The following is a 10502-nucleotide window of genomic DNA, read 5'->3' as shown; positions in this document are numbered from 1 at the left end:
GTTTTTTCTAAATTTTTGTAAAATTATAAAACTGATTTGATTACAGTTAATGAATAAATGATTTTGTAAAATGTATTTTAGAGTAGTTCAACTTTTTTAAACAATTTTTGTAAAATTATAAAACTGATTTGATCACAATTAATAAAGAAATGATTTTGTAAAATGTATTTTTCTTAATTTTTGTAAAATTATAAAACTGACTTTATCACAATTAATAAAGAAATGATTTTGTAAAATGTATTTTTCTTAATTTTTGTAAAATTATAAAACTGATTTGATCACAATTAATAAAGAAATGATTTTGTAAAATGTATTTTTCTTAATTTTTGTAAAATTATAAAACTGACTTTATCACAATTAATAAAGAAATGATTTTGTAAAATGTATTTTTTTAATTTTTGTAAAATTATAAAACTGACTTGATCACAATTAATAAAGAAATGATTTTGTAAAATGTATTTTTCTTAATTTTTGTAAAATTATAAAACTGACTTTATCACAATTAATAAAGAAATGATTTTGTAAAATGTATTTTTCTTAATTTTTGTAAAATTATAAAACTGACTTTATCACAATTAATAAAGAAATGATTTTGTAAAATGTATTTTTTTAATTTTTGTAAAATTATAAAACTGACTTTATCACAATTAATAAAGAAATGATTTTGTAAAATGTATTTTCTTAATTTTTGTAAAATTATAAAACTGACTTTATCACAATTAATAAAGAAATGATTTTGTAAAATGTATTTTTTTAATTTTTGTAAAATTATAAAACTGACTTTATCACAATTAATAAAGAAATGATTTTGTAAAATGTATTTTTCTTAATTTTTGTAAAATTATAAAACTGACTTTATCACAATTAATAAAGAAATGATTTTGTAAAATGTATTTTTCTTAATTTTTGTAAAATTATAAAACTGACTTTATCACAATTAATAAAGAAATGATTTTGTAAAATGTATTTTCTTAATTTTTGTAAAATTATAAAACTGACTTTATCACAATTAATAAAGAAATGATTTTGTAAAATGTATTTTCTTAATTTTTGTAAAATTATAAAACTGACTTGATCACAATTAATAAAGAAATGATTTTGTAAAATGTATTTTTCTTAATTTTTGTAAAATTATAAAACTGACTTTATCACAATTAATAAAGAAATGATTTTGTAAAATGTATTTTTCTTAATTTTTGTAAAATTATAAAACTGACTTTATCACAATTAATAAAGAAATGATTTTGTAAAATGTATTTTTTTAATTTTTGTAAAATTATAAAACTGACTTTATCACAATTAATAAAGAAATGATTTTGTAAAATGTATTTTTCTTAATTTTTGTAAAATTATAAAACTGACTTTATCACAATTAATAAAGAAATGATTTTGTAAAATGTATTTTCTTAATTTTTGTAAAATTATAAAACTGACTTGATCACAATTAATAAAGAAATGATTTTGTAAAATGTATTTTTTTAATTTTTGTAAAATTATAAAACTGACTTTATCACAATTAATAAAGAAATGATTTTGTAAAATGTATTTTCTTAATTTTTGTAAAATTATAAAACTGACTTTATCACAATTAATAAAGAAATGATTTTGTAAAATGTATTTTCTTAATTTTTGTAAAATTATAAAACTGACTTGATCACAATTAATAAAGAAATGATTTTGTAAAGTGTATTTTCTTAATTTTTGTAAAATTATAAAACTGACTTTATCACAATTAATAAAGAAATGATTTTGTAAAATGTATTTTTTTAATTTTTGTAAAATTATAAAACTGACTTTATCACAATTAATAAAGAAATGATTTTGTAAAATGTATTTTTCTTAATTTTTGTAAAATTATAAAACTGACTTTATCACAATTAATAAAGAAATGATTTTGTAAAATTTATTTTCTTAATTTTTGTAAAATTATAAAACTGACTTTATCACAATTAATAAAGAAATGATTTTGTAAAATGTATTTTTTTAATTTTTGTAAAATTATAAAACTGACTTTATCACAATTAATAAAGAAATGATTTTGTAAAATGTATTTTTTTAATTTTTGTAAAATTATAAAACTGACTTTATCACAATTAATAAAGAAATGATTTTGTAAAATGTATTTTTCTTAATTTTTGTAAAATTATAAAACTGACTTTATCACAATTAATAAAGAAATGATTTTGTAAAATGTATTTTCTTAATTTTTGTAAAATTATAAAACTGACTTTATCACAATTAATAAAGAAATGATTTTGTAAAATGTATTTTTTTAATTTTTGTAAAATTATAAAACTGACTTTATCACAATTAATAAAGAAATGATTTTGTAAAATGTATTTTTCTTAATTTTTGTAAAATTATAAAACTGACTTTATCACAATTAATAAAGAAATGATTTTGTAAAATGTATTTTCTTAATTTTTGTAAAATTATAAAACTAACTTGATCACAATTAATAAAGAAATGATTTTGTAAAATGTATTTTCTTAATTTTTGTAAAATTATAAAACTGACTTTATCACAATTAATAAAGAAATGATTTTGTAAAATGTATTTTTTTAATTTTTGTAAAATTATAAAACTGACTTTATCACAATTAATAAAGAAATGATTTTGTAAAATGTATTTTTCTTAAGTTTTGTAAAATTATAAAACTGACTTTATCACAATTAATAAAGAAATGATTTTGTAAAATGTATTTTCTTAATTTTTGTAAAATTATAAAACTGACTTTATCACAATTAATAAAGAAATGATTTTGTAAAATGTATTTTCTTAATTTTTGTAAAATTATAAAACTGACTTGATCACAATTAATAAAGAAATGATTTTGTAAAATGTATTTTTTTAATTTTTGTAAAATTATAAAACTGACTTTATCACAATTAATAAAGAAATGATTTTGTAAAATGTATTTTTCTTAATTTTTGTAAAATTATAAAACTGACTTTATCACAATTAATAAAGAAATGATTTTGTAAAATGTATTTTTCTTAATTTTTGTAAAAGTATGAAACTGACTTTATCACAATTAATAAAGAAATGATTTTGTAAAATGTATTTTTTTAAATTTTTGTAAAATTATAAAACTGACTTTATCACAATTAATAAAGAAATGATTTTGTAAAATGTATTTTCTTAATTTTTGTAAAATTATAAAACTGACTTGATCACAATTAATAAAGAAATGATTTTGTAAAATGTATTTTTTTAATTTTTGTAAAATTATAAAACTGACTTTATCACAATTAATAAAGAAATGATTTTGTAAAGTGTATTTTTCTTAATTTTTGTAAAATTATAAAACTGACTTTATCACAATTAATAAAGAAATGATTTTGTAAAATGTATTTTTCTTAATTTTTGTAAAATTTTAAAACTGACTTTATCACAATTAATAAAGAAATGATTTTGTAAAATGTATTTTTCTTAATTTTTGTAAAATTATAAAACTAACTTGATCACAATTAATAAAGAAATGATTTTGAAAAATGTATTTTTTTTAATTTTTGTAAAAGTATGAAACTGATTTGATTATAGTTAATGAATGAATAATTTTGTAAAATGAATTTTTTTTAATTTTTGTAAAATAATAAAACTGATTTGATCACAATTAATAAAGAAATGATTTTGTAAAATGTATTTTTCTTAATTTTTGTAAAATTATAAAACTGACTTTATCACAATTAATAAAGAAATGATTTTGTAAAATGTATTTTTCTTAATTTTTGTAAAATTATAAAACTGACTTTATCACAATTAATAAAGAAATGATTTTGTAAAATGTATTTTTCTTAATTTTTGTAAAATTATAAAACTGATTTGATCACAATTAATAAAGAAATGATTTTGTAAAATGTATTTTTCTTAATTTTTGTAAAATTATAAAACTGACTTTATCACAATTAATAAAGAAATGATTTTGTAAAATGTATTTTTCTTAATTTTTGTAAAATTATAAAACTGACTTTATCACAATTAATAAAGAAATGATTTTGTAAAATGTATTTTTCTTAATTTTTGTAAAATTATAAAACTAACTTGATCACAATTAATAAAGAAATGATTTTGAAAAATGTATTTTTTTTAATTTTTGTAAAAGTATGAAACTGATTTGATTATAGTTAATGAATGAATAATTTTGTAAAATGAATTTTTTTTAATTTTTGTAAAATAATAAAACTGATTTGATCACAATTAATAAAGAAATGATTTTGTAAAATGTATTTTTCTTAATTTTTGTAAAATTATAAAACTGACTTTATCACAATTAATAAAGAAATGATTTTGTAAAATGTATTTTTCTTAATTTTTGTAAAATTATAAAACTGATTTGATCACAATTAATAAAGAAATGATTTTGTAAAATGTATTTTTCTTAATTTTTGTAAAATTATAAAACTGACTTTATCACAATTAATAAAGAAATGATTTTGTAAAATGTATTTTTCTTAATTTTTGTAAAATTATAAAACTGACTTTATCACAATTAATAAAGAAATGATTTTGTAAAATGTATTTTTCTTAATTTTTGTAAAATTATAAAACTGACTTTATCACAATTAATAAAGAAATGATTTTGTAAAATGTATTTTTCTTAATTTTTGTAAAATTATAAAACTGACTTTATCACAATTAATAAAGAAATGATTTTGTAAAATGTATTTTTCTTAATTTTTGTAAAATTATAAAACTGATTTGATCACAATTAATAAAGAAATGATTTTGTAAAATGTATTTTTCTTAATTTTTGTAAAATTATAAAACTGACTTTATCACAATTAATAAAGAAATGATTTTGTAAAATGTATTTTTCTTAATTTTTGTAAAATTATAAAACTGACTTTATCACAATTAATAAAGAAATGATTTTGTAAAATGTATTTTTCTTAATTTTTGTAAAATTATAAAACTGACTTTATCACAATTAATAAAGAAATGATTTTGTAAAATGTATTTTTCTTAATTTTTGTAAAATTATAAAACTGACTTTATCACAATTAATAAAGAAATGATTTTGTAAAATGTATTTTTCTTAATTTTTGTAAAATTATAAAACTGACTTTATCACAATTAATAAAGAAATGATTTTGTAAAATGTATTTTCTTAATTTTTGTAAAATTATAAAACTGACTTTATCACAATTAATAAAGAAATGATTTTGTAAAATGTATTTTTCTTAATTTTTGTAAAATTATAAAACTGACTTGATCACAATTAATAAAGAAATGATTTTGAAAAATGTATTTTTTTTAATTTTTGTAAAATTATAAAACTGATTTGATCACAATTAATAAAGAAATGATTTTGTAAAATGTATATTTTTTAATTTTTGTAAAATTATAAAACTGACTTTATCACAATTAATAAAGAAATTATTTTGAAAAATGTATTTTTTTTAATTTTTGTAAAATTATAAAACTGACTTTATCACAATTAATAAAGAAATGATTTTGTAAAATGTATTTTTTTAATTTTTGTAAAATTATAAAACTAACTTGATCACAATTAATAAAGAAATGATTTTGAAAAATATATTTTTTTTAATTTTTGTAAAAGTATGAAACTGATTTGATTATAGTTAATGAATGAATAATTTTGTAAAATGAATTTTTTTTAATTTTTGTAAAATAATAAAACTGATTTGATCACAATTAATAAATAAATGATTTTGTAAAATGTAATTTTGTAGTAATTTAATGAAGTGGACCACAGAACATTCCCCTAGGATTTGTGGTCCATGTAATAAAAAAGGTTGGACGTCACTGACATTGACTACAATGTATTTTGGACTACATCACTGCGAAGAGGTATGTGAACCTTCTTTACCAGTACACCGCAGGGGAAAGTCTCCGGCTAGAGTAAGCAAGCAATCGATTTGATGGAAAAATTGAAGATTTCACTGATTTAGATGACAATAAAACTATGGGATGGCGAAACATTTGTCAATCCTCATTCAATATTGGACAACGTCGAGTACTCCTGCTTATATATATATATATATATATATATATATATATATATATATATATATATATATATATATATATACATATATATATATATACATATATATATATATACATATATATATACATATATATATACATATATATATACATATATATATATATATACATATATATATATATATATATATATATATATATATATATATATATATATGGCACGGTCGTAAAATACTCTAAAATATGATATTTTAATCCATACAGATTTCGTATGTGTTATTATTATAGAGCCAATCCTCTAGGGATTATTATAATTCATTCAATATATAGTAGTCGTCCCATTACATGGCCCAGTCGTAAAATACGTTTATATATTATATTTTAATTTATACGGATTTAATATTTATTATTATAGAGCAAATACTCATTTTATTATTATATTGTACCCAATATAAAGTAATAATTTCAAACGTTTAAAAAAATATGACTTGGTTGCCATCAGCTAGAATCGAAACCAAAATATATAGCCAGTCAGCCTTTTCCCTTGACGTTTGTACTTTGTCTTTCCGCAGAGCAAAACTTATGAACACAACGCTGTAAAATGTATAAATATATATTTGCGCATGTGTGCAAGAGCATTTTAAGTCGACTTACGCCTGTTAAGTGTCAATTTTCTTTGGAATTTTGACCTCTAGGCAGGTATTTCTGCCGGCTAAAGATCAAATCAAATTTGTTACACAAGTCCAAAACCCTTATATTTTAAGATTCACATCTGCAGACCAAAAATTGACAGAGAAGTTTTGTAAAAATCTTTCATCAGCAGACAGGCAGACAGACAAGATCTCTTTATATATATATATATATATATATATATATATATATATATATATATATATATATATATTTGATTTCATTAAATCACTATAATTTTATATATATATATATATATATATATATATATACATATATTATTATATTATATGTATATTCAAGCAAGTATTATTAAATGCAGTGAAGACACTTTGCTTTATGATTCTTTTTTTTAATTTTTCGATTTTTTTTTTATATCGAAATCAAAAATATTAGTAAAAGTTCCATAATTGTTGTTGTCACGAACGCTTTCGATTCGTCCACGAATCATCTTCAGGTGTTGAAGTAAAAGTGCGAAGGTGCGAAAATGAGAATCAAACGTGAAAAATAAAATATACAGTAAACAGCGTTAGGTGATGATAAGTTAAATATATAGAGTCAATGACAAGTCGATTTAAAATATAGGTTGATGAAAAATTCGAGTATTAAAATCGGCAAGTTTGTGAAAACGTCTGTCCACTCCGAACTACCCAAGACATTTTAGAACGTTACTGCTTTTCTCAAATGCAATATCATTTTGAAGAGTTCTAATATATGACACTTCAAGTACTTTTAATTTTAGTCGCGTGCAAGCGACTCTATAAGTTACTCCGTCGGTCCGTCGGTCGGTCAGTCTGTCGTTCTGTCCGTAACACTTTTGTGCTTGGCCTTTTTGGTTAAGATCAAAGGACTGTTGTTAATAGATGCTCTTCTTAGCTTTTTAAGCTTTTTCTTTGCCTTTTGGCCAAGATCAAAGTTGAAATTTTATTAATATTGTAATCTTTTTTGTATTTTTTCATATAAATAAAAAATGTTTTAAAAATTGGGTTTAAGTAGGAGCACCCTCCCCCTCCCATCACACACACATAAATACAATTTTAAAGGAGTAACCATTATAAAAGATGCTAGCTGAGAGAAAAATTATTTAAAATTTACAACAGAGACGAGATGGATAATCCAACCTAACCATCCCCCTTCTTTTTGAGTTGGCCTTGTGCCTAAGTTTTTTGTTCATTTTCCTACTTGTATTTTTCTTCCTGTGAATAAAAAAGTTAATATCTCAAAGTGTAGTATCTGTTCCGGCAGATACTGCAAGCAAAGACCATATGTGGGGGCAACCCCACATATAAGACCTTGGTCAATGTAGGGGCAACCCTTCATACCAATTGTCACTATCCAGCTCCCCTACTCCCCGGGGAGTTGGTCCCCATTTCCCATTCACTTCTCACATTAAAAATCGGCCTTGTGCCTAATTTGCTCGGTGGGGGAGCAAATAAATAACACCTTTTTCTTGGCCTTTTGGCAAAGATCAAAGTGTAGTATCTGTTCCGGCAGATACTGCTAGCAAAGATCATATGTGGGGGCAACCTCACATATAAGACCTTGGTCAATGTAGGGGCAACCCTTCATACCAATTATCACTATCCAGCTCCCCTACTCCCGGAGTAATTGGTCCCCATTTCCCCTTCACTTCTCACATTAAAAATCGGCCTTGTGCCTAATTTGCTCGGTGGGGGAGCAAATAAATATCCTTTTCTTGGCCAAAAGGCCAAGATCAAAGTGTAGTTGTTTTATCACCCCATGGTCACCCCCTACTCGAAGGTCGCCGCCTATCCCCACCCATCTTTCCTTTTTTTGTTTTTGACAATTATTTATTTTTCCTCCTTACACTGAATAAAAATTCTTCCCAATCCCCACTAAGGATCTTCCCGCTTGTTTTCGGTGCCCTGGAAAACAGTAGGCGATCTAACTACTTAGATTAACTCAGGAAGGGACCTTACTAACAATGCACTAGGCAATTTTATTTTTTTGTATATTTTTTCTAGATTCCCCACTCCCCAACACGAACTGTTTCTCTTCCAAATTCAAGAACCTTTTATTTTCCAATAAATTGAACTTTTTTCACACGCACACACACACACACACACACACACACACACACATTTTAATAATAAAAAAAAAAATTTTACACACACACACACACACAGAGAAATTGTAAATATATTCTTTTTTGCAAAAACGCTGGGGTTTTCATTAGTTAGTTTAGAGTCCACAGAGTAAATGAGGTATTGTGGTAAATGTTGCCAGTCAAGAGTAAAGTCGCCAAAGACTCCAATTTTCACTTTAGTAACAAAGACCCTGCAACACTGCCCATCCCACTTCTTGTATGGCCTTGTGCCTAAGTTTGTTTACAAATGTTAATTTTTTGCTTTTTTTTTTTTTGAATTTCTGATTATTTAATTGTAAAATGTTTTCATTACAGAGATGAACTTTATAAAAAAGATCAAAGTGTAGTATCTGCCGGACAGATACTGCAGCAAAGATCATATGTGAGGGCAACCCCACATTTAGGACCTTGGTCAATGTAGGGAGAACCCTTCATACCAATTGTCACTATCCAGCTCCCTTTCTCCCCGAGTAGTTGGTCCCCATTTCCCCTTCACTCCTCACATTAAAAATCGGCCTTGTGCTTAATTTGCTCGGTGGGGGAGCAAATAAATACCAACCCCACGTATACGACCTTGGTCAATGTAGGGGCAACCCTTTATACCAATTGTCACTATCCAGATCCCCTACTCCCCGAGGAGTTGGTCCCCATTTCCCCTTCACTCCTCACATTAAAAATCGGCCGTGTGCCTAATTTGCTCGGTGGGGGAGCAAATAAATATCACCCTTCATACCAATTGTCACTATCCAGCTCTCCTACTCCCCGGGGAGTTGGTCCCCATTTCCCCTTCACTCCTCACATTAAAAATCGGCCTTGTGCCTAATTTGCTCGGTGGGGGAGCAAATAAAAACCCTTTTCTTGGCCTTTTGGCCAAGATCAAAGTGTAGTATCTGTTCTTACTACATGCTGTACGTTTATGTTTGTAAATTTGTGATATAAAGTGGGAGATCACTTTTATGTATTAATTTAATGTAAAATGATCACCCACTTTACAACCAGTCAGTCTCAAAGCCATTCACGTCATTCTCCAGATCATTCAAGTTGTTTTTGAAGGATTCCAGTTATTTTTTAAGCATTCAAGTCATTCTTAAGTTCATTAGTCATTCTAAGTCATTTACTTTTTATTTATTTAAGTAATTTTAGTTTATCTTTAAGAATTCCATGCCAATCCTATATTCACGCATTCATTCATTACACGAGAGTACACGACTAATGGCTATCGGCCTTGTTTTTTTTAAATAGGTCCTTTAGTTGGTATATCATTTCATTATTTTCAGCTAAAATAAGAATGTCGTCCACGTAGGGTACATATATATGGGGCTTTATATTATTTATAAATATTATGTTCTCTACATCAGCCCTGCAGCATTCACTAAGGGTCAGTCCAAGGACTGATCCCATTGCCACTCCGTCTATTTGGGTATATATGTTGCCGTTGGGGTCATAGAAGGATACTTCTGTAGTACAGATTTATAGTAATTTTTTTAACACTCTTTTATTAATTTTAATTAATTGACGGGTTATTATAAATGTTGTTGATAATCATATCTATTGTTTCTACTACAGGTACATTTGTAAATAAACTTTCTACAGCGAGAGAAGCAATTATTTTGTTTCTGGTTGCAATGATTTTAATATTTTCATTAATTCGTGTGTGGACTTTACTCTGTATTTACTAGGAATATACGGGATAATAAGTTCGCTTAATGTTTTTGTTAGACGATAAATGGGA

General features: G+C 23.8%; 1 pseudogene; it reads left to right on the top strand.

The window, feature by feature from the left end:
* The first annotated feature begins 9619 nt into the window (after positions 1-9619).
* On the top strand, positions 9620-9759 carry LOC145258442 (U2 spliceosomal RNA; annotated as a pseudogene).
* The last annotated feature ends 743 nt before the right edge of the window (positions 9760-10502 follow it).

The sequence above is a fragment of the Euprymna scolopes genome, chromosome 33 (genome assembly GCF_053919585.1).
Source record: "Euprymna scolopes isolate OS-2025 chromosome 33, ASM5391958v1, whole genome shotgun sequence".
Taxonomy (NCBI): domain Eukaryota; kingdom Metazoa; phylum Mollusca; class Cephalopoda; order Sepiida; family Sepiolidae; genus Euprymna; species Euprymna scolopes.
This window is presented reverse-complemented; position numbering and strand designations above follow the sequence as displayed.